Raw genomic sequence first — 25,699 nt, forward strand, 5'->3', positions numbered from 1 at the left:
AAGATTGATTGAAGAATAAAGATGTTGCATGTGCGAACTTCAGTAGAAAGCAGCGGAGCTTCACAAAATTCTAGTAGGTCACTTCCACCACACCACAAAGTTTAACACAATCTTTAACATAATTTAAGCATACAAAATACACTGATTGGAGTTTTAGAGAGTAAGAATTAAAATTCTGAACAGATTAAAGAGTGAACTAATAATTGTTAAATAATAAATACAGACAGTGGTGGTTTAACAAATTCTGCTATGGTGAGTGGTGAATGTGACCTACTAGAATTTTGTGAAGCTTGCTTCACACTATTTTTCGTCCCTGCAACATCTCTATCTTAAAATTGTTTCTGCACGAACCACACTTGCTTAGCCCTCTGCATCTCTCCGGATTCAATGGCAAAGAAGCTGAAGTCATTATTATAACATTTTTAATTTTTTTTTGTCGATTCCTCATAAACATTTGTACATATTATCTATGTATGTATGTACACTGAAAGAAAAAGACTAGTAAAATTAACCGAAATACGGGTCAATTCAATCGAAATTTCTGTCAATTTTTATCCATCGATGTTGAATTCACAAGATGTTGAATCAACTGCGCACAAATCGTTGATTCGTAATTGACCGTTTTAGTAGTCAAATGAACAAAAAAAGTTGTTGCGACAAAAAAAAATTTATGTAAAGCGGAAGAAATCTAAGGCCGAACTTCTCTTCCAATTTGCGTTGTGCTCCTTTTTAATTTTTCCTACAAATTGGCGGGACGGGACCTACTTGTTTTATGCCGACTCCGAACGGCATCTGCGAGGCAGATGAGTTTTCACTGAGGGCTTTTCATGGGATAAATACACTCGGAGTGCTTGCCAAACACTGCCGAGTGGCGACCCCGCTTAGAAAAATTGTCTTCTAATTGAAAAACCTTATTTCTAAAATTTTGATGTTGTTTTGCCCGGGGTGTGAACCCAGGGCATTCGGTGTCGTAGGCGGAGCACGCTACCATCACACCACGGTGGCACTTACTAACCGAACTTCAATTGGGCGCACATCAAATATGCTGGCACACATTAAACATTATACACTTTATTATTTTGTTTCATTAAACACACTTTCATCAAATTTTATATTTAATAATTTATTTAATTTATAGTTTTGAACTTCTCTTTGCAAATAGAAATGAAAATAGTATTCAAAAAACTGTTTCTCAATTCTTTCAGTTGCAGCTCAGCTCATTCTCAATTTCTTCTCTCGCATGTAGTTGCCGTACTTGATTGTTTCGAACAAAACTTTTTGTATAAATGTTTGACATAACATTTTAAATAGAGAACTTGTATCGCAGAAAGGTAATTCACCGCTGGAGTAACTTTACATTGTAATTCGGCAAGTTTAATTTTCGTAACACTTTAAGTTGAAAAGATTCCAAAACAACTCAAACTTTTATGTTGTCGGAAACATCAACATTAAAAAGGGATGTTTTTTATTATATTATTAGATACGTTCGCGTGAGTGAAAATTCGTAAAAACTTTAACAAAATGTTACTAACTTTGGGAAAATCCTGTTCGTTCAAACAAAACTTTCGCAACAAGAGGGCGCAATTTTGCATTTCGCTTGGAGGAGAAGTTGCAAAATTGTACACGATAAATAGGTGTCCCGGTATCTCATAATTTTTTGCACAGTAAATTCAAAGAAGGGTTTTTCGTTTTGTATTATTAACTGAAAAACTAGTTTTTTGTTGTTTTCCCATTTTGTGTGTTTTTCGATTTGGTGGTTTTCTTATTTTTGTGTTTTTTTTTTAACAAGTGGCACCATCGTCATAAGTACAAAGTAGAGAGCGTAGTGAGCGTAAAATTCTCTTTGAAATTTGATCATGTGTTGACTGTTGATCGCTGTTAAAATGACCAGTGAGATCAGTTGTGTTAACAAAAAAAATCAGTTAGATTGACAAGGAATCTGTCAATTTTACAGAATTTTGTTAACTTGAAAGTGACAACTTCTGTTCTGTTGAAATGACTTAACTAATTTGTTCGCTTGACAAAGAACTTGGTCGAATTAACCGTAATTCGATCAACTTCACCGAATCTCCGTTAAGTCAAGAACAACAGAACCGATTTGTTGATTTTACTAGCACCATTTCTTTCAGTGTATGTGACAAAGCGAAAACGTGGAAAAAAGTTTTATGACCCTGTGAGCTGGTTTTAATTAAAATCGTAGAAAAGGCGTCCAATTAATCAAGCTGCGATCCAGTTGAATATTAAATTGTAGCATAAAAGTAAATTTTCTACGAGAAAAAAGTTCAAATTATATGGCAGCATTTCTGGCAGTTGAAGACATTTAACAGTACTGCAGACCAACACCGACATTTTAAGTGATTCCTGACCCAATTGGAACAATTTTAGCGAAAGTAAGAAAATCGGAATCATCGGACTCTTGGTCTGCTCCAGCAGCTTTGCTGTATTCATGCCTATTTAATTACATCCATTGAGGTATCTTCTTAAGTCCTCTGTTGCTACCGTGTTGTCTTTATAACCTTTGCGCTACTCTACCTGAGAGCTATGTAAAAACTTCGCATGCCCCAGGGCACTTTCCTTAACTCCGGCCTTAATATATCCTTTGTATCCTTGTTGATGTACTGACTCGTGTCGGTATACTCGGGTGCTACCGATTCAACAAGGACAGCGCTTCCTCCGACTTCACCGCACATAAAATCTATACCTAGACTACTGGTATAGTGTGGATATGCGCTCTATCCGCCACTCCAAACTATGCGATTGTGGCCTTTTGCGATAAGGAACTACTACTGTAAGCCCTTCAAGGGTTGTTTGATAGTTATACCGTATCAGTTTGACTCCGACCACAAAAAAATTTGGTCTGGTTGCCTTTTTAAATAGATACCAAAGGGTCATTTATATCCTACATGGCGTTAGAGACCCGGGTGCGAGTAGGAGTGGCAGCTTAAAGGAATGTGGGGCCACAATCGAGAGAAGAGTGTACAAAGTCACGCCGCAAAGAGGTATTCTGTCACCTGAAGTCTGAGTGGTGGTTATAAATGAACGTAGGATTGACTTGGAAGCCAGTGACTGTTGCAGCCCACGCGGATGAACCTGCAATCGATTGACGTGGTATGGGAAGTTTGCGGCCGCGGTTTCTGTTAGGAGACCGATGTAAGCTGGATGTTTAAGCCATTTGTTCACTGTGGTGTCTTCCGAGCAGTATCAGTGCAAAGAATGATGTAGTATAATCGAAGCTCTACCGATACTATGGTTGGAAAATTGAACATCTACTCGAACATTCAAGCGAGAATTTGTGCTCGGAGTGCCACGGTGGCTAGGCCACTCTGACATAATCGGTTTAAGGGCTAGCCGGGGGAGATCTCATCGGCAGCGTCTGTACACCTCTAGGTGCGGCTGCAAGCGGGCGTCTGTCTTGGAGAAAGCGGCTCGCTATATAAACGTGCAAATAATATTTTCACCCCCGCTGAGCGGGTTGTGCGCTGGCTTGGGACCCGCCACGTAAAACCATACTCCAATGAAATATAACAGCAAGCCTCGGATAAATACACTCTCTATTGATGACGACCATGGCAAACGTTTGAAGGACAATGAATTGAGGGCATGCACCTTGAATGTCCGCTCTATGAATGGGATTGGTGCAGATGCCCGGCTGGTTGATGTCCTCGTCAAAGCAAAATCTGACATCACCGCTATCCAAGAAATGCGTTGGACAAAGCAAGTAAGAAAGAAGATCAACAATTGTGACATCTGTTGGAGTGGCCATACGAATAAGCGCAGTTTCGGCGTCGGGTTCGTGGTGGGAGAGAGACTTTGTCGCCAAGTGCTGGCGTTCACGCCTGTGGACGAGCGTCTCGCCGCTATCCGAATAAAAGCAACATTTTTTAATATATCATTCATCTGCGGTCATACGCCGACAGAGGAGAAGGACGATGAGGTGAAAGACACTTTTTATGAACAATTAGAACTCACACACGAGCGCTGCCCCCGTCATGATATAAAAGTCGTGCTTGGCGACTTTAACGCCAGGGTGGGCAAAGAAGGTGTTTATGGCCCTACAGTCGGAAAGATCAGCCTACACAATGAAACTTCTCCTAACGGACTGAGGCTGATTGACTTCGCCGGTGCTCGAAACATGGTCATATCCAGCACAAGGTTCATGCATAAAAAGATACATCAAGCTACATGGCTGTTTCCTGATCGAAATACTCGCAATCAGATCGATCACGTTGTGTTAGACGGACGGCATGCCTCCAGTGGTTTAGATGTGCGCACGATCCGAGGACCTAACATCGACTCGGACTATTATCTCGTTGCAGCCAAAATACGCACCCGCCTCAACGCGGCTAAAAACAAGAAACAAAAAATACAAGGAAAGCTAGACGTCGGAAAGCTTCAATCACAACAGACTGCCAATGATTTCGCAACTCGACTCTCACACCTGCTCTCTGAGAGCATAACCCATCCTGAAGGAATATAGGAGCAGTGGGAGCATATCTCCAAAGCACTTCGTACTGCCGCCGAGGAAAAAATTGGTTACCGGCGGCCACGGAAAAACAACTGGTACGATGAAGAATGCCGCGTTGCAACCGAAAGAAAAGACGCTGCCTACAGGACTACGTTAAAAGCGAGCGCGACAAGAGGAGTGTGTGAACGCTATCGTGAGTTGAAAAGGGAAACGAGACGCATTTTCAGGAAGAAAAACGCAGAAGCATAAAGGCGTGAGTGCGAGGAGCTTGAGCTGCTAGCCAACATGAATAACGCCCGAAAATTTTACCAAAAAATACGGCGACAGACGGAAGGTTTTACGACCGGGGCAATCTCCTGTAGGAACGAAAACGGCGACCTTGTAACTGATGTCCAGAGAGTGCTTAGATTATGGAGGGAATACTTCTCTGCTCTCCTAAAAGGCAGCAATTCACCGCGCAGAGGTGATGGAATATATGTCCCCCCGCCCGACTATGACGAAGTTAGAATGGCAATAGCCAGATTGAAAAACAACAAGGCCGTGGGCGCTGATGGATTCCCTGCAGAGCTATTCAAGTACGGCGGCGAGGAGTTGGTAAGGCGCATGCAGCAACTTCTTAGCAAAATATGGGCGGACGAGTGCATGCCCGACGGTTGGAATCTAAGTGTTCTTTGCCCGGTCCACAAGAAGGGGGATACTGCAAAATTCACCAACTATCGTGGAATCAGGTTTCTTAATATCGCATATAAGGTCCTTTCAAGTGTATTGTGCGAAAGATTGAAGCCCACCGTGAACCGGCTGATTGGACCTTATCAGTGCGGCTTCAGACCTGGTAAATCTACCATCGACCAGATTTTCACAATGCGCCAAATCTTGGAAAAACCCCGTGAAAAGAGAATCGACACACATCACCTCTTCGTCGACTTTAAAGCCGCCTTCGACTGCACGAAAAGGAGCTGCCTATATGCCGCTATGTCTGAATTTGGTTTCCCCGCAAAACTTATACGGCTGCGCAAAATAACGTTGAGCAACACCATCAGCTCAGCAGAATTGGAAAGGACCTCTCCGAGTCGTTCGAAACTAAACGAGGTTTCAGACAGGGTGACCCCCTATCGTGCGATTTCTGTAATTTGATGCTGGAGAAAATTATACTAGCTGCAGAACTTAACCGCACTGGAACAATATGCTATAAAAGCATGCAATTACTGGCATATACTGATTTAATTGATATCATCGGCCTAAACACCCGGGCTGTTAGTTCTGCTTACTACAAACTGGAAAAAGAAGCGGTAAAGATGGGTTTGATGGTGAATGAGGACAAAACGAAGTACCTGCTGTCACTCTTTGCCTTGGCAACCACGCTACTGTTGGCAGCCATAATTTCGAAATAGTAAAAGACCTCATTTATTTGGGAACCAGCATCAGCACTAGCAACAACATCAGCACTGAAATCCAGCGAAGAATCAATCTTGCCAATAAATGCTACTTTGGACTAGGTAGGCAATTGAAAAGTAAAGTCCTCTCTCGGCGAACGAAAATCATACTCTACAAGTCACTTATCGTACCCGTCCTGCTATATGGGGCAGAAGCATGGACCATGACAACAGCAGATGAAGCGGCTTTGGGAGTGTTCGAGAGAAAAGTTCATCGAAATATTTATGGACCTCTACGCGTTGGCGATGGCGAGTACCGAAGAAGATTTAATAATGAGCTGTAGGAGCTATACGCAGACATCAACATAGTCCAGCGAATTAAAACGCAGCGGCTGCGCTGGCTAGGCCATGTTATGCGAATGAATGATGATGCTCCGGCCAAGAAAGTGTTTCTATCGGAACCCGCCTATGGAAGCAGAGGTAGAGGGCGGCCCCACTCCGTTGGAAGGACCAGGTGGAAAACGATTTAAACTCCCTTGGTGTGACCAATTGGCGCCGGTTGGCGGAGCGACTGGCGCACTTTGTTGGACGGCCATAACCGTTTAGACGGTTAAGCGCCAATTAAGTAAGTAAGTAAGTAAGTCCCACGGTGGTGCGTCGAGGGTGATCAGAGAGTGACAGACCCCGCTTGCTATTGCCCATATATATTTTTAAATATAGGTCATAACGATATCGGAGCATAGTAAAATTACGGGCAACTGTTACGCGAATCTCTTAGTGCGAATATTTACCAACAATTGAACCGAATTTGGCGTGCTGGGGGGACTTGATGTGCCCCAGGCCACCTGTAGTCTGTTCAACTAAACATTGGCCTTAAGGGAGCAAAGCAAGCTGCTTAAAGATAATTCTTCTTATAAGGTAGAATCACGTTTCCGGCCGGAAGAAGCGGTCTGTAGATGTGATGAGGTTCACCGAGTCTCACCTTTTAATAATGTTTGGGGTTCTATTGGGCCATTGTACAATCGAAGTTCATCCGATCACAATATACTGAAAAATTTTTCGTAACGCAGCTGCATATTGAATGATGAGGTCATATCATAGATCTACTTTAAGCTCGGACCCCCGAAGAAGCTATCAAAATTTACGAACAGCTGTATTCGAAACCATTTCGGAGCTACGAAGCAATTTTCTAAGTAATTATATCTGACGCCAACGTCATTTTATGTGGACCAACGGAACTTAATGAACTCCGTGTGTGGTGTCATAAGAGGGTATTCAGGACATGACCGAAAATGGAGTAAATTAATCAGATGAAACAGAATTTTGCTTAATTTAACAAGTTTAGTTCCTGTTTCGGATTTACAATCTTGACATGAAGACGCATCTTCGGAGTTTTCGTTATGTACCGTTATCATAATCAATAATTGGCGCTTGAACGCCTAAACAATTTTGACCGTTTCATAAAAATTTAAGCAGCTATCCTTGTTTTGCGACAACTGACGCCAGTTGAAGTCACCAAGGGAGTTCAAGTCTTACTCCATCTGCCTCGCCAAATTTAATGGAGTCCTCCCCCTTCCTATGCTGCAAAACTGTGTCATCGACTGCAATACTTTCATCGCCTAGCCAGCGAAGCTTTTGGGCTTTTATTCCCTGCGTTATCTTTATATCTACGTAAAGCTCATACGACTCATCATTATACCTCCTTGGATACTCGCCCTCGGCATCACAGACAGGACCATAAGTTTTCCGGAAAACTCTTTTCACAAACAGCCCTTCTTGAACACTCTCATTACGAGCCACACATTCAATAAAGGTATGATAAGCGGCTTGTAGAATGTGATTTTTGTTTGTCGAGAGAGGGCTTCACTTTTCAGATACAAGATCTCTAACTTATATCCGTCAGTAGTGACATGGCTGCATAGGATGTACCAGCAAACGAAAACTGGACTTAATAATAGATAATTCCATACATCAAAATCATCATCATTAGAACTTTATCAAGACATTGCCGTCCTTCTGTTAACACGATAGTTTGTGGAAACATTTGATTATTGTAACCAAATATGGAACCTGGGTCCAAACTAGATAAGTATTGAAAACCACTACCATGACTTATGAGGCAAACTTTAAAATATGCTAAATTCAGCTTTTTTTAAATTGTGTGATTTTAGGGAATATTAAATGAGCTTTACGACCAGTTTCTTATAGAAGGCAAAAACATAGTTTTCCTTTTTCCTCTACGCGTTTCGATGCTATAATGCACCTTCTTCGTGGGATCTAGTTTGTTGCACAATACATTAAAAATAGTACTATGTGGGATGCCATAGTAAAATTCACAACTTGTTACAAATTTGGGTTCCAACCGAACTTGACGACGTTACTTTTATACACACAAAAAGTTACGCATTATAGAATTCCTCGCTGGGTACTAAGTTTGCTACTTAAACTCGCCATAAAATCCTTACATTTTTTTATATTAAAGGCAAGAAAAGGGATACCGAGAAACTGACATAAATTACGACTTGGGAGCGTTTATAGTCATAAGCAAGTAAGGAAAGCTAAGTTCGGGCGTAACCGAACATTACATACCCAGCTGAAAGCTTTGGACACAAAGTAAGGGGAAATCACCATGTAGGAAAATGAACCTAGGGTAACCCTGGAATGTGTTTGTATGACATGTGTATCAAATGGAAGGTATTAAAGAGTATTTCAAAAGGGAGTGAGCCTTAGTTGTATAGGTGGACGCCTTTTCAAGATATCGCCATAAAGATGGACCAGGGGTGACTCTGTAATGTGTTTGTACGATATGGGTATCAAATTAAAGGTATTAATGAGGGTTTTAAAAGGGAGTGGCCCTTAGTTGTATATGTGCAGGCGTTTTCGAGATATCGACCAAAATGTGGACCAGGGCGACCCAGAACTTCATCTGTCGGGTACCACTAATTTATTTATATATGTAATACCACGAACAGTATTCCTGCCATGATTCCAAGGGCTTTTTATTTCGCCCTGCCGAACTTTTTCATTTTCTTATACTTAATATGGTAGATGTCACACCCATTTTACAAAGTTTTTTCTAAAGTTATATTTTGTGTCAATAAACCAATCCAATTACCATGTTTCATCTCTGTTTTCATATTTGGTAAAGAATTATGGAATTTTTTCATTTTTCGTAATTTTCGATATCGGAAGAGTGGGCGTGGTCATAGTCGGATTTCGGCCATATTTTATACCAAGATAAAGTGACTTCAGATAAGTACGTGAACTATTTAGTTAAAATATATCGTTTTTTGCTCAAGTTATCGTGTTAACGGCCGAGCAGAAGGAGAGACGGTCGACTGTGTATAAAAACTGGGCGTGGCTTCCACCGATTTCGCCCATTTTCACAGATAACAGTTATCGTCATAGAATCTATTCCTCTACCAAATTTCACAACGAATGGTGAATTTTTGTTCGACTTATGGCATTAAAAGTATTCTAGACAAATTAAATGAAAAAGGGCGGAGCCACGCCCATTTTGAAATTTTCTTTTATTTTTGCATTTTGTTGCACCATATCATTAATGGAGTTGAATGTCGACATAATTTACTTATATACTGTAAAGATATTCAAATTTTTGTTAAAATTTGACTTAAAAAAAAATTTTTTTTAAGTGGGCGTGGTCTTCCTCCGATTTTGTTAATTTTTATTTAGCACATATATAGTAATAGTAGTAACGTTGCTGCCAAATTTCATCATGACACCTTCAACGACTGCCAAATTACAGCTTGCAAAACTTTTAAAAGTGGGCGGTGAACGCCCACTGTCCAAAATGTTACTAATTTTCTATTCTGCGTCATAAGGTCAACCCGTCTACCAAGTTTCATCGCTTTATCCGTCTTTGGTAATGAATTATCGCATTTTTTCGGTTTTTCGAAATTTTCGATATCGAAAAAGTGGGTGTGGTTATAGTCCGATATCGTTCATTTTAAATAACGATCTGAGATTAGTGCTCAGGAACCTACATACCTAATTTCATCAAGATACCTCAAAATTTACTCAAGTTATCGTGTTAACGGACAGACGGACGGACGGACGGACATGGCTCAACCAAATTTTTTTCGTTACTGATGATTTTGATATATGGAAGTCTATATCTATCTCGATTCCTGTATACCTGTACAACCAACCGTTATCCAATCAAAGTTAACATACTCTGTATGCACAGCACGCTGAGTATAAAAAAAGAATTAAAATAAATAATTTGTGACACCTATCTACAAACAAGCTTATCCTTAGGTAATCCATAAAGTTTAGGTCGATCGAATCAAAACCGTGTATGTTTTATGGCTATTTAAGGTGGGAGGCACGTTTTTGAGAGCGACTATATTAATGTCAATGTATGTGTGGGACGTTTGTGTTTTAAAAAAACAAGTGTGGTAATATGTCATAAAAATAATCCTTATAACATTTTTCGGATTCAAATATATTAAATAGCATTCCACAAGCATTTATGGATATACATTAGGGCGGGACGATTTAAAAATCGCTCATTGCTCTGTGAAAATCTTATTCTAGGGATCAAAATAAGAAACTTTGCCGAAGGAACCATACCTCTAAAACGAACTCTGATGCCCCCCCCCCCCTTTGGGTCGAACTTTTGGGTAGGGGCAATTTCAATTCTACCTGCTGTGTCTTGTGGTGGCCTAAAAAAAATAACACAAACAATTTTACGATCTGCAATTGTGTCACAGTGATACCTTCATTTTTTAAAACGGTTGAATAAAAAACCCAAAAAACCATGTTTACGACATGCAAATGCATCACAGTGATGCCTTGGTTTTAAAAGGGGGTTGTAAAAACGCTAATAATAATAATTTTTTTTTATTTCTTTTCTATTACTAAGTTAAATTCATTTTTTTATTTACATATGTTCTGACTAAATAAATTCCTAAAGAGAAAAATAAACTCCGAAAAGAAAAAACATAGGCATTTCAAAGTGGGATTTTTCAAAATTTGCCCCTACGACCAAAAGGGGGGGCCATCAGAATTCGTTTTAGAGTTATGGTTCCTTCGGCAAAGTTTCTTATTTTGATCCCTAGAATATGATTTTCACAGAGCAATGGGCGATTTTTTTGCCTCCCCACAAATCGACCCGGCCTAATATACATATATATATAGGGAAATATGATAAGATTATAGAGCCCAACAAAAAAATGTTAGTCTGATATGAAGGTATAATAGAGCTCATCACTACAAGTTTACTAACAAAGAACTGCTTTCGGAAACCTTTTTAAAATGTCAGCCCAATTTCAGGGCATTAAAAAGAAGTGAATGACATTTATCCCAAACAAATACCCATACATATCTGTGGCAATTTGAGAAAACAACCTAATTCGAGTTAGGATAATGGCGATACATAGACCTTTATCTGAAAAGCTAGCCACGATTCACCATTGTAACTTCCAATATTTTGTAGCTGCCATTTGGCGCTAGGGCTATGAGTAAGTAGCACAGGGAGATCTGTAACGGATTTCTGTTATGAAGCCAGAATATCACTTTTATCCTAACTCGAATTAGGTTGTTTTTTCAAGTTGCTAAAGATATATACATACATATATATGTATACACATTTTTACAACTTCTAGAGTTTGTCTTTATTTTATCTATCTCAATATCTTCATTACCACAAACCGTTGTGTTATTATGTCATTTCGTCATAAAAGCATTTTTTCATGCTTTTAATTGTTAACGGGGAGACCAAAATTGCCTATTTCTTTTCTTATCTACGCGGTGATTTTTGTGATTTTTTCAGTCAGTAGCAATATGTACTGTTAAGAAACTTACGGAAATGTTGTTAAATGATAGCGGTATATCCAAGAACAAAAGTTACATAACATTTTAGGAATCGCAGCATGGCAGAGAATTGAAAAAAAAAGAAAAAAAAATCATTATCTACGTGTTTTCGTCACTTTCTTTCATACCTCTTTCTGATTCATTTAAGGCCCGGTTTTTCAATAGTTGGTTAAGCTAAGCTTATACCAAGTTTTTTTTAACTCTAGTCAGATTTAAGCTGCAGGTAAACTACAGAGCAATTTTTCAGTTACAATTTTGGGGTAGGCTTTTTTGTACGGAAACATTGGTTTTTTTATTATCTAGATAATTTGTAGATACGGCGACAGCTGCCCAACAAACATAGAACAAATATTTCTCCAGCCTTAGATAAATACATATCTACTTAGGTCTTGATAGTTATAATTATTCTCACGCCTGATAGTGCTCCAGTTGATATTCAACATCATTCTCCAATCACTACCCAACCGTTGAGAAATTTCGTAAAATTTATTGTTCTAGGGCTGATCTCCAACGTCATTCTCAAACTACATATCGTTAACTTAATGTGAAAATGTGCTAAGTCAACTTTTACGAATTTTACAGGAGTCGAAAAAAATGCATAATTTTTGAAATAACCTTTTTTTCAAATCTGTGAATGAGGATACCTTAATTGCAACACTTTTGAGTGTAGAAGCTTTGAAAAAGATAAATAAAAATCATGTATGCTAACCCAGCAGCTATTTCCGCACTTAAAACAAAATTTTTCTCCTGACTTAGCACTTTTTACTCAAATGTTTCCCCATCACTCCTTACCTTTAATGATTGAATATAACACTAAAACTATATATTTCACAAAAAATACTATTTATTTGTCAAACTATTTCTCACGGTTCTGATCTGAACTATTTTGCCGGATGGTGCGCAGACAATAATTTATTTTTAAATTCAAACAAATGCTGTGTTGTGTCTTATTCCAAAAAGACAACTGCCACATACTTTATCTACAAACTAAATGCTAAATCTCGTAATCGTTGTCACGAGAGTAAAGACTTGGGTGTAATTGTTGACTCCAAACTCTCTTTTTCTACTTAGTCACATTGACTTTATTATTTCAAAGTTTGTTCAAATAGCTGGGTTCAGTTGACATAACACCAGTGACTTTAATGACCCTATGACGTTGAATGCACTTTATATATCCTTGGGCGGAAGTTGTCTTGAATATTGCTCAATAATATGGAATCCTTTCTATGAATCTAGCTCCTATAAAATTGAGAAAGTTCAAAAAATGTTTACAAAAATTCCTTTACGTATGCTCCACTGGCCAGACGGCCTCCCATCTACAAATCGATTCAGTAATGTTACTATTCCTAATAACAGCTTATATAAGTTTAAGCTTGAATTGTTTTCTGATTTTAACTAGTCTGTAAGAATGCATGTAGTTATCGACATGTAAGAATTGAAGAAGATTATGGCCAGCGCAAAGCATTTATCAAACACCAAAGGCACGTCTCAATTGGGTGGATCCAATTTCATAGGGTTGTGTTGCGCAACCCTCTCAAGGGGTTGCCAGCACAATATATAGCTTCTCCAACCCAATTGTCAACCTCACCTACCCGTGGCGAATCCTGTTTCATTGACAGCCGAGACTGTGGCGCCCCAAGTTCCTCATGGAACTAGAGGATGGGAAGGGTGGTATGGTCTAGAAGGTTTAATGTGGTCATATAAATTGTTCCCGAAATGGTCGGACTAGTACCTTAATAGTGCTTTGTTACCGGAACATACCGGATCTATATCCGTCAAAGGACCACCAACATCGGTAACACTCCCCAAAGCCTTCGGGGAGTACCTTCATCGTTAATACAACAACAACAAAGCATGTACTTTGATACGTTGATATTATTGACAGGTTGACTTAGCACATTCTTTTTAACAACTGACGACTTAGCACATTCACACATCACTGCCCACAGCTCGTAAAAATTAAAAACTAAAATATTAAAATACAATTTTTGAAATAAAATGACTTAGCCCATTTTCACATTAAGCTAACGATATTCTCCAACCTTTGAGAGACTTTGAGAGATGTACAGCTCTCAAATAAATATCCTACACATTTCACCAGTTGACATCCTCCTTGGATGTGGTGGAGTTCAAAAAAAATCTTCTCCGAGGTAGTACCACCGAAACCATCAGCCGTTTATTGTGAGAAATTAACTCTTGGTTGGTAGCTGTAATGAAACGTTGTAAATTAAAAATAAATTATACATGTTTTATTTTATTTTCCTGGAAATATGTACTGTAGTATTGAAATCCTACATTTGAGTTCAATTAGAGAACCACACTGAGTACAAGGGGGTTTTTGTCTTTTTTTGAACTTAAGTAACAGTATTTTTTGCTTTTAAAAAAAATTTTTTTTCCTGAGAGCGTTATGGCTTTTAAGTTGAGACACTGTTTCTTTAGGTTTTAGAAGTGTGCTAGTTATCAATATGAGCTGTAATGGTTGTCAAGCCCAAATGCTTGTTCGGTATATTCGACGTCATTGCGAACGGACGCAAAAAACTGATAGGTTAACTATAGTTAAACCCTGCTAAACTTCAATTAACGTAGACTAAAAAACTGCAGAATAAGTTTAAGCGTAGTTTATCTGACAAGCTGATTTGAACTTGGCCCAAGTTCCAGACCATATTCATAGGAATGTGGTAACTACAATTGGCTAACAAGCAAGAGTATATGCATACATTAATGTGGTAGCAAAATTCTTGTTAAAATTGGCTGACAACACTATAGCTTCAAAAAAACTGTTCTGGGCCTTGGGATCTGAGTGAGCTGGCACCGAAATACTTTCACCTAGTGCTAACAAAAGCCTGGCATTTAAGTATGAAGTGACTCGTCGTCTCATCCACAATATTATACATATTGGACAGTGAATAACCTCACTAAACATAGATGGACCTTGGCGACCCCAACGAGGAAGTGTCGCGGCGGGTTGAATGGATTAAAATATTAACGCAATAGAGTTGTATGTCGTGTGACGCGACTTATAAATGGAGCGTAGCGGATTGAATCCGTTAAAGGACTAGTCATATCCATAACTCTCTCTCAATCTTTGGATAGTATTTTTACAGTTAAAAAAACAACAGCACGTACTGGCTAACTAGTGTTGATTAAGTTGACGCTAGGCACATCAGTATAGGAACAAACCACAAATGGATAGCGGAATTTAGAATTTTAGACCATACATGTCTTTTTGACTTAATTTTATGAACTAACTGAACTATGTGAAGAGATACTTCTAAGTCCATCTTTGATCTATCCTTTCGGGGACTTTCGCCGTTTATCATGCATGGTATGTCATTTGATCAGTTCTAAAGAATGGTGCTCTTGTCAGATGAAACGGTAAGAACAACGATGGCTATTATACTGATATCAGCCGACTTGCAGCTCATTTTGGATTTTGGGTGCATGAATATCTTCCCATCTGTACTCGAAGCTCTAAATCGTTCAAAATAGTCAATTCAATTAAAGTCGGAGACATAGTACCTATCATTGATCCCAATTATTCGGCAACCTTTGGCCGAAAGAGCGGTTTGGGTCTGAGAGTTAATCTTATCACCGGCTTGTACGAAACTGGTCGTACCTAACCTGGTTGCTTTGGCGAAGCATAGCCAGGCAACATCAGATGAGAGTGTTGAGCAAGGTTCGAGAGCAGCTTTGCCTACAAGATCTGGTAACATATTTGATTAGTGTCTGATACGGACTATGTTAGAAAGTGGTCCGATATTACCGTCTTCATGAATGGCTCAAATATATTAAAGCAAACTGTGGCTGGGCTGCAATTACTGGCTTTCTGGCTTTGCACCGTCTTCCAGAGATAGAGCAAAAAACTGCTTAAGAACAGACAGTATATTCCTAGAGATCATTGTCTTAAAAACAATAGGATCCAACTTTGAAAGCCCTGATATTGTACGGAAGTGTCCAGTCCCGAAAGAGTCTACGGGGCATGGCGGACGAAGCATTTTTACTTCTTACTAACTTATTTGGGGCTTAACAATTTAAACGGTTATGGCGCCACAGTCGCTGTGCGCTTGCTGATCGGCTCCAATTGGCAACATCAAGGGAATTTAACAGCATTAATGGGATTAATGAAATTGTTGATGAGATAGTCAAGAAAAGCTCTGAAATGGATATTAACGAGACGAGTTTTTTCTGAGGAAAATCGAAGAATACCTGGATTATTGCGAGATCCCGCGGTCCAATCACTCCAATCTGTGCTATTGTATCTTTCGACGATGGCTTATGTCAACAAGCCTCTTCTGCAGAAGCTGTCATATTCCCAGGACTGCAGATAAGACTGCTCAGATTTCTGGGCTCGATAGTCTAGCGAATGTATGTAAGGAAGATGGATCTAGCACCGTTCTACTACTACCCTGAACTCAAATGCATACCTACATTGTATAATAAAATTTTACTAAGCATATTCTCATGAGTCACCCTAATAAACTGAACTTTTTACCCTTTCGGCTTTGTAGATTTCATTGAGTTCGATCAAAACCATAAAGTGCTTCCCAAAAATATCATGCTAAACGTTTGAAGGAGATGCTGTTAAGGACAGAGTTCATGTAAAGTAGACAAGGAAAGACATTATAAACGAAGCTTCACTATAGAACACACAATGCTTAAAACCGATTAGAGCTTTCAATTCCTTCTACGAATATCCTAACTCTAAGCAACCATTTATTCAGGTAATTTTTGTAGATCTGTATGCATGTATGTATATTTATAACATCATCACCAAAGTTAAAACCAGTTTAGCCAAATAAAAGGAACGACTGGGAACAAGTTGCCTCTCGATGCAACATCTTGTACACGAAGTTAGGCATGCACAAGTAGACTTTTGAACTATCAATTGATACGCATATGTACGTATGCATGTTTGTATGTAGATGTTTATGTAAAAAAAAACTCCCGCTATACTAAAGACATAACAACTTCAATCAGGAAGTGCAAAATTTCTGAGACACAATTAAAACGCTTTTCATTGCATTTTTGTTCTTCTTCTTTTTCTGTTTTTCTCAATTTCATATCTACTTACTTTACTGCATCAATAAAGATACAACAGAGAACGATTGAACAGAATTTTTCTGGGAGTGTGAATAGACAGTAGAATGGGCGTAACCAGAAATCGAACGAAGAGGAGGAGGTACGTACATCGAATCGGTGACGCTGATTCTAGAGAAGCACCGGAAGTGACGGGATAATTTTGCTTCTTTCTCACCAGGATCTTCGTTGGGAACTTCCGTATTAGAGCCAAAACAATAGTAGACAAACGACATTGTAAGAGGCTTAAAATCTCTGGCAGTAATGTGGCCAGAAGGACTCGTTACCTTGCAAGAGGAGAAATTCTCTGATAATCACCGAATAGTCTATAGTAGACAATGATTTTGCATCACTCTTCGCCTTGGAACCATGATTTTGATTTATTTTTTTTTTTTTGTTTTTTTATGAAATTAGGAAATAAAATTTTATTCACATTTGTAGTGCACCGTGATCGCACCCAGATCTTTATCTAACTCGAGAACAAGATCTAAGAAAATATAGAGATGTTAAAGGTACATACCCGGACGTTGCAATAAAATCGCACAACTAATCAGCATGGAAACTAAAGGTAAAACTGCATCTATAATTTAAGACTGGATTATTGCCGATAAAAGTCGCTGCCCTATTCATGTCACTTAGAAAACCTGCTGCAGAGATTTTCTACGTGACATGAATAGGGCAACGACGACTACCAAGGGAAACGGAAAAAAATGCGAAGCGTGAAAAGACGATACGGAAGTGAGTATAGAAGACAGGCATACCAAATTGACTCTCAGCAATGCTCCCCAAAGTAGGAGGAGTCGATTTGGTTTGGGAAGAAGAAGAGTAGAGTCAACATTTATGCATTCGTCGGGAGGAATGAGCGAGCTGTAAGTCTCGATACCGATACATTTCAATCCGTCATTCGCAGATACATGATCAATAAGATACCTAGAAAGGTAAGTAGCGAACAGTAAGGAATGACAGCATTTGACCAGCATTGCTTTCAGTTAAGGAACTTTTCTATGGATTCAAATAGCGAGCACAGTATCGTTCTGAATAGGATGTGTAACCCACTTAATCACCCCTTTTCATTCTACCGCTCTTCATACTTGTATGCATACACAGCTTGTTTGTATCTTTTGTTTCAAGATTCCAGTGGCATTGATTACCCCCAAGCTAGAGCGTGCCGTTATGAAAAGGAATTTTTAGTGAATTTTTTTTCGGGTAGTATATAAAAATTTCGTAAAAGAGTAAAGGGCAACAAACGGTTTTCTGCTATCCATCTTACGTAAGCATATATTTTGAATAATTTCTTTATCGCTTAAAGTCCCCTGCAAAGATTTCAATAAACCAGCTGGGGTTAGAGTTAGATTAAACCCTATTTTGAAAAAAGGTTGGGGCCATGCACCCAAGAAAAAAAAATTTAAGTCGTGATACATCCGGAAGTAATTGGTACAGTTCGGGATTCCATGAGGAGAAAAGGAGAATGAAGGCGGATAGTGAAAAGAAGAGGGGAGGAAGAGTGAGAGACAAAGAAGGAGGAAAAAGAAAAGAAAGGGTGAGGGAGAGGTAGACGTAGAGGTAGCGGTAGAAAGAGAGAGAGGTAGTGGGAGGGAGTTGCAAGAGAGGAGAGGGAGCTGGATAAGGGGAGAAAAACACAGCACAGTACAATTTACTGGATTCTGTAAGGAGAACGGGAAAAGGAAGGCGAAGAGGGAAATGGGAGAGGACAAGAGGAAGAGTAAGTGAAAGAGAAAGAAGAGAGGAAATGGTCAGAAAGAGGGAGAGGTGAACGTTAAGATAAACGTAGGGGTAGAGCATTGGCGGTAGAAGGAGAGGGAGAGAGATGGGCGAAAATGGACAGGGATCAGGAGAAGGAGAGAAAAAACATTATGTCTACCAGATATCCAGTGTGTATATCCTTTCTGACAGTCAAGCAGCAATTAAGGCGTTAGCCTCACCATATACTAGCTCAAAGCTGGTAGGGTCATGCAAACAACTCTTATCGGCGCTGACCGACACTCTGGAAATATCCATTATCTGGGCTTCTGGACATAGGGGAATGCGCTGGCTGACGAACTGGCACGTAGTGGCACAGCAGAGAGGGGTGAGGGAATAATCAGTGTCGAAGTAGGTATACCCCTGGTAGAGATATACGCCGCCGATAAACGCCGCCGCCGCCGCCGATTAGGGTCGTTTTTCGTACACCGCCGCCGAATGTCAAAAATATCGGCGCGGCGGTGCGGCGTCCGGCGCGTTAATATATTTTCTACTCGTTTAAGACTGTATAGGCCATTTATTGTTCATGTCGAAAATTGGTGGCATATGATCGAAAGTGGTATCAACGGATGCGCCAGTTATAAGAAACTAATTGCGAAATTTAACTCTTTCTAACTGTTCAAAAGTTATTTAAAAACAAGTAAGGAAGGCTAAGTTCGGGTGTAACCGAACATTACATACTCAGTTGAGAGCTATGGAGACAAAATAAGGAAAATCACCATGTAGGAAAATGAACCTAGGGTAACCCTGGAATGTGGTTGTATGACATGTGTATCAAACGGAAGGTATTAAAGAGTATTTTAAGAGAGAGTAGGCCATAGTTCTATGGATGGACGCCATTTAGGGATATCGCCATAAAGGTGGACCAGGGCTGACTCTAGAATTTGTTTGTACGATATGGGTATCAAATGAAAGGTGTTACTAAGCATTTTAAGAGGGAGTGGGCCTTAGGTCTATCGGGGGACGGCTTTTCGAGATATCGCCATTAAGGTGGACCAGGGGTGACTCTAGAATGTGTTTGTACGATATGGGTATCAAATGAAAGGTGGTAATGAGTATTTTAAAAGGGAATGAGCTTTAGTTCTATAGGTGAACGCCTTTTCGAGAAATCGCCATAAAGGTGGACCAGGGGTGACTCTAGAATATGTTTGTACGATATGGGTATCAAATGAAAGCTGTTAATGAGTATTTTGAAAAGGAGTGATCCTTAGTTCCATAGGTGGACGCCGTTTCGAGATATCGCCATTAGGGTGGGCCAGGGGTGACTCTAGAATGTTTGTACGATATGGGTATCAAACGAAAAGTGTTACTGAGCATTTTAAGAGGGAGTGGGCATTAGGTCTATAGGTGGACGCCTTTTCGAAATGTCGCCATTAGGGTGGGCCAGGGGTGACTCTAGAATGTGTTTGTATGATATGGGTATCAAATGAAAGATGGTAATGAGTATTTTAAAAAAATTTTTTTTAAAGTGGGCGTAGTCTTCATCCAATTTTGCTAATTTTTATTTAGCGCATATATAGTAATAGTAGTAACGTTCCTGCCAAATTTCATCATGATATCTTCAACGACTGCCAAATTACAGCTTGCAAAACTTTAAATTACCTTCTTGTAAAAGTGGGCGGTGCCACCCCCATTGTCCAAAATCTTCCTAATTTTCTATTCTGCGTCATAACGTCAACCCATCTACCAAGTTTCATCGCTTTAACCGCCTTTGGCAAAAAATTATAGCATTTTTTCGGTTTTTCGAAATTTTCGATATGGCTGTTTAACGAAGTGGGCGTGGTTATAGTCCGATATCGTTCATTTTAAATAGAGATCTGAGATGAGTGCCCAAGAATCTACATACCAAATTTCATCATGATACCTCAAAATTTACTCAAATTATCGTGTTAACGGACAGACGGTTTTTTTTTTTAACGGACAGAGTTGTTAAAAAAAAAAGCAAAAAAGGTGCCGATTTTTTTAAAAAATTTATATTGAGATTGGCTGAAAGAATAAGCCAAATCAGCGATGCAAATGATTCTTTGAAATGATTCTTACCTCATACTTAAGGTGAGGATATATGTACGTATGAGAAGGTTTTGAAAAATCATTTGGGCTTACATTCAAAAATCTGTTGTTTATTTGCGAAACTATATAATAGCGTCTGAAATGTTAATTTTAATTTTCACACTTCATCCTTCAACACCCAAGTATCCCGGTTTGACATAAAGATGGCGGCCCCATCCAAAACTAGTCCCTTGGAGTGAATCAGCCTATATTATAGCCTATCAACCAAGTTTAAATATCACATACACGTTACGGCTCCTTTTACAAATGTGAATACGTAGGCACATATATGTATTTACCAGGTGAGGCTTTGCCCTTCGCAAGAACACTCACAGTGGTGAAGCAAAAGCTTAGCCAAGACAATCGAAATAATGACCGTATGTGCTACTACCCTAACGTAGTGGACAGTCGAACCAGTCTGAAAACTGAAGGTACGCGGTCATCCATAATGGTCACTCTCTAACGTTTCAAGGTGTTTCTCTGGTGTAGCTCGGCAGCATAACGCGACAAAAGCATCCGTTGGAAAGTCTTCGGAGCTACACCTAGAGCTTCTAGGAAAATGACGTCGACGAAGGTATGAGTTCGAAGTCGCAGTCCTATAGATTCTGTGCTGGTATATCGTGTGAGGGTCAGGAGGCGTGGTAGCGACTGGTGGTCGGGATTGCATCTTGAGGCAAAAACCCCGGATATTTCCGAAATGGCCAACACGTTGATTTCCTTAAATACATACAAACAAAACCTTTCCTAAATATTATTTTTTTTTTTAATAGAAAAATCAAGCTTTTTAAAGTAAGAAAACCGGCGTATATAATAGAGCCTACGCCGCCGCCGCCGATAAAGTGATCGGCGTAAACATCTAACCCCTGGGGGTGGTGTCCGAAATCCGTTTATCCCAAAAAATAGAAGTATGTAAGTTTCGTGTGAAATAATAATGATGCACCCTTTTTTCGGAGATTGCATGACTTCCTCTATATGCTCACATCACAAAAGTATATACTCATGCAATTTGATTATAAATCTGCACTTGAGCATGCAAAGCCACGACTCGAAAGACATAGTCTCCAATACCAAACAATGAATGCACTTGCGAACTCTTTCAATAAAAAGTGCAGTATGCAAGCGTGTAAATATGTACATAAATAAGTACCACGATGCATAAGATTGCAAAAAGCTCTGCAAATACTAGCGCACAGCGGATGAGGTAATTTACACACTAAAAAGTTCAAATGGAACCAATTCAAATGGCCGAACATAATGGAAAATTATGACAATATACATAGAATCTATGTCATAGATGTACATATGTATAGGGTCAGCATCTATCTCATGTTTATGTATCTTTTGAGAAGCTATCAGTAATTGTTGATGAGTTGCATGCAAAACTAGCCGAAGAAGGAAATGCAATGTTTTGCTGAACAAGTATCAAATAGGAAGATGCATAGAAATGAGAATGAGTGAATGAAGAAGAAGACGAACAACGCGGATGTATGTATTTCTAATAAAGTGCACTTGGCCTAAAAGTAGAAGAAACTGCAAAATGCACAAAAAAGCATAAAAAACCTAATAATCGTATTTTGGAATTGAAAAAAATTGTAGAATGTCGTGAATCATAGAATGATGAAAAAACTTTTTGTTGAAAGCTTTGGTTGAGTGCAATAAGAGAAAAATCGAATCAACTTATTTGGCTGTTTAACGAAGTTTTCATATTTTATGCTAGACAAGAAAATCATCGAAAATGAAGTATGATTGAATTTAATTTATGACCACAAAGATTTTAAGGACTGTACGAAATGAATGCGAGTTAATGTGCAAACGAATTTAGTTACAAAATTTAAAGCTGCTCAAAGTATTGAATGGAACCATTGATGGACAAAATAATGTACCTAAATATTTTCGAAATTGAATTTGTGGGGCAATCGAATTATTTCGCCACTTCAAGCGAAATAATTACAGATAGAGCTTAGAGTTGAGGGCAGATTAGGAGGAGTTGGAGTTTAAGTGGGAGTTGGAGTGGGAAATGAATGGATTTTGATTGGGAATGAACGTTGGAGTTGAAGTGGGAGTTGGAGTGAGAGCGGGAGTATCGAGTGAAATGGCCGCTCTGTGTGTCATAAGAATAAGCCGACCATTTAAAGATGTCAAGAAAAGCGCAAGTTCATGAATATTAGTTAGGTGGCAAGAAAGGCGTGAAGAATCGAGGGATATGCGCTGGACGTTCATGTTAGTTCGGAATATAGCAGAATTGTACGAGAACTACGGCGAACTAAAGTACCACCTTACGCAGATATTGAGTAAGCATGGTGGTTTCAAGGAGTATCTACATTAGAACAAAATAGAGGAGGATCCTTTCTGCCCAGATTGCACCGCCGAATTGGAAAAGGCAGAGCACGTAATACTTCACTGCCCTTGTTTTCACAGCGAAATACTCTCTGTACACAGAGTTTTTGGAGAGGAGCCTTCTATTAGGAATTTAGTTCCCCTTATGTACGGAAACAATTGATGCATGCCGAAAGGGAATGCAGAGAAATGGACATGCGAAGCTGTTGCAACTAAATCGTCTTCCCCCACGTGACGTTATGCCGCACAGCGGTACCGCGGGTACAAGCACAGGATTAGCGTGGTTTCATTGGGCCACTTGAGGGCAGTGCGCTGCCCCAACGTCTAAGTTTATAAAAAGGGGTAGTGTAAGTGGGAGTTGGAGTGGGAATGGGAGTTGCAGTGGCAGTGAGATTGGTATTGAAGAGGGAGTAGGAATAAGATTGTGAGTGGGAGAGGGAGAGGGAGTGTCAGGGCGACAAATCAATAATTTACAGCATACGAATAAATTGTACCCATTTTTTTCTACACGAAGGTTCACGAAGAAAGTTGCCGACATTTAGCAAAAACCAAGGCAAAAACTAAAAATTAATATTAATTCAAACGATATGTTTCGCTGGCAACGCGTACAAGCGTACCTAGAAATACCAATGCAATAACAAATAGGGCTACAAGTAAGAACGAGGATACGAGAACACATTAGAGACTAGAACAAAAACACATGGAATCGCAGCACCATACCAGAGTCTGACCTTATGAATCAAAAATTACTGTTCCCGAACAAATAATCAATAAAACTGGTCAGGTCCTTCTCGTGTTAGGAAAATAAAGAGGTCTGAGCGCGTTTGACAACATTCAAATCTACAAATTAAAATCATTCGACTGCAAAATAATAAACAATCAAACAAACAGTAAGTATATCTGAGTAGTACGGTTTCCTCGAACCCAAATTGACAAGGGATGGCGAAAAATCGTTTAAAATATATGTACATGAATTATATATAGGTAAGGTTAGTTTAGGTTTAGGTGGCCGCCCCCGCTGCCCAAGCGGAGAATCACGTAGGCCATTCTGATACAATGAAGGGTCCTTGTTTCCTTTCTGTAGAATGTGGTTCATATACCCATAAAGCTAAACAAGTGCGTTTGCCTAATGTAGCGCAGAATTTCGTTTATATTTGCGGATTTTAGCTCTGCAATGCATGCAAAGAAGTGTTTGCGGAGACATCGGTGCATAGTCTTCAACAGGGCGGGACAGTGGCATAGATAATGCGGTTTCGATCCCTTCCTCGCCTCTGCAGCGGCGACAGAAGTCATTTGTTTGCTGGCCCATATGAGCCGCATTGACGCCCATAAGACAATAACCTGTTAGAATATCCACTAATGGGCTAATAGAGGTGCGATTCAGAAGTATGTTTGCAATCTCTTTTCGTCCAGCTTGGTCCGTATTTGCCTGGACTACCTACATGTTGGTGGCGGCCACCGTGGTGTGATGGCAGCGTGCTCCGCCTACCACACCGTATGCCCTGGGTTCACACCCCGGGCAAAGCAACATCAAAATTTTAGAAATAAGGTTTTTCAATTAGAAGAACATTTTTCTAAGCGGGGTCGCCCCTCGCAAGTGTTTGGCAAGCGCTCCGGGTGTATTTCTGCCATGAAAAGCTCTCAGTGAAAACTCATCTGCCTGGCAGATGCCGTTCGGAGTCGGCTTAAAACATGTAGGTCCCGTCCGGCCAATTTGAAGGGAAAATCAAGAGGAGCACGACGCAAATTGGAAGAGAAGCTTAGATCTCTTCGGAGGTTATCGCGCCTTACATTTTTTTTTTCTTTTATCAGCTTGGTTTGTTTAGAGCTTCCCTGTATTTTAACGCCACTAGTGACGCTGTATCACTACATTGCAGGGATTTTATGGCAGCTTGGCTGTCTGAAAAAATGAAAACAGAGGAAGTCACAGATAGGTTAATAAGATAGAGACCAGCTTCCCAGATAGCTATAAGCTCAGCTTGAAAAACACTGCAGAGGTCTGGTAAGCATAAGCTCTTATTTATATTGAACTTTCTTGGAACGGGATAAGATTAGTGTTCAGCCCCATTCATGAAAGGTATGAAGTCTTCGGCACAGCCGAAGACAGTCCCGTCCTTACTTGTTTTAAATAGAAAGAAGGAAACAACTTTAGTGCAAACTTAATTTTGACAACGAATTCGATTCATTATATTGAGCTTAAAGATGAAAAGAAAAAACTAAATAAAACACAAGTAAGGAAGGTTAAGTTCGGGTGTAACCGAACATTACATACTCAGTTGAGAGCTATGGTGACAACATAAGGGAAAATAACCATGTAGGAAAATGAACCGAGGGAAACCCTGGAATGTGTTTGTATGACATGTGTATCAAATGAAAGGCATTAGAGAGTATTTTATGAGGGAGTGGGCCATAGTTCTATAGGTGGACGCCATTTAGGGATATAGCCATTAAGGTGGATCAGGTTGACTCTAGAATGCGTTTGTACGGTATGGGTGTTAATGAGTATTTTAAAAGGGAGTAATCCTTAGTTCCATAGGTGGACGCCGTTTCGAGATACCGCCATAAAGGTGGACCAGGGGTGACCCTAGAATTTGTTTGTACAATATAGGTATCAAAAGAAAGGTGTTAATGAGTGTTTTAAAAGGGAGTGATGCTTAGTTCCACAGGTGGACGCCGTTTCGAGATATCGCCATAAAGGTGGACCAGGTGTGACCCTAGAATTTGTTTGTACGATATAGGTATCAAATTAAAGGTATTAATGAGGGTTTTAAAAGAGAGTGGTGGTAGTTGTATAAGTGGTCGC

At 39.6% G+C, this 25,699-nt stretch overlaps 2 protein-coding genes across 6 annotated transcripts in view; one reads left to right on the plus strand and one right to left on the minus strand.

Moving 5' to 3' along the window:
* MESR3 (misexpression suppressor of ras 3) overlaps positions 1 to 25,699 on the minus strand; it is a 398,359-nt gene that overhangs the window by 291,149 nt on the left and 81,511 nt on the right. The gene's annotated exons all lie outside the window — the stretch shown is intronic.
* IFT46 (intraflagellar transport 46) overlaps positions 1 to 25,699 on the plus strand; it is a 161,302-nt gene that overhangs the window by 49,351 nt on the left and 86,252 nt on the right. The window contains exon 2 of the mRNA XM_067766924.1: positions 16,182 to 16,394. The gene's annotated coding sequence lies outside the window, so the exon portion shown is untranslated. The remainder of the gene's footprint in view (positions 1 to 16,181; positions 16,395 to 25,699) is intronic.

Source organism: Eurosta solidaginis, chromosome 2, assembly GCF_040869045.1.
Source record: "Eurosta solidaginis isolate ZX-2024a chromosome 2, ASM4086904v1, whole genome shotgun sequence".
Taxonomy (NCBI): domain Eukaryota; kingdom Metazoa; phylum Arthropoda; class Insecta; order Diptera; family Tephritidae; genus Eurosta; species Eurosta solidaginis.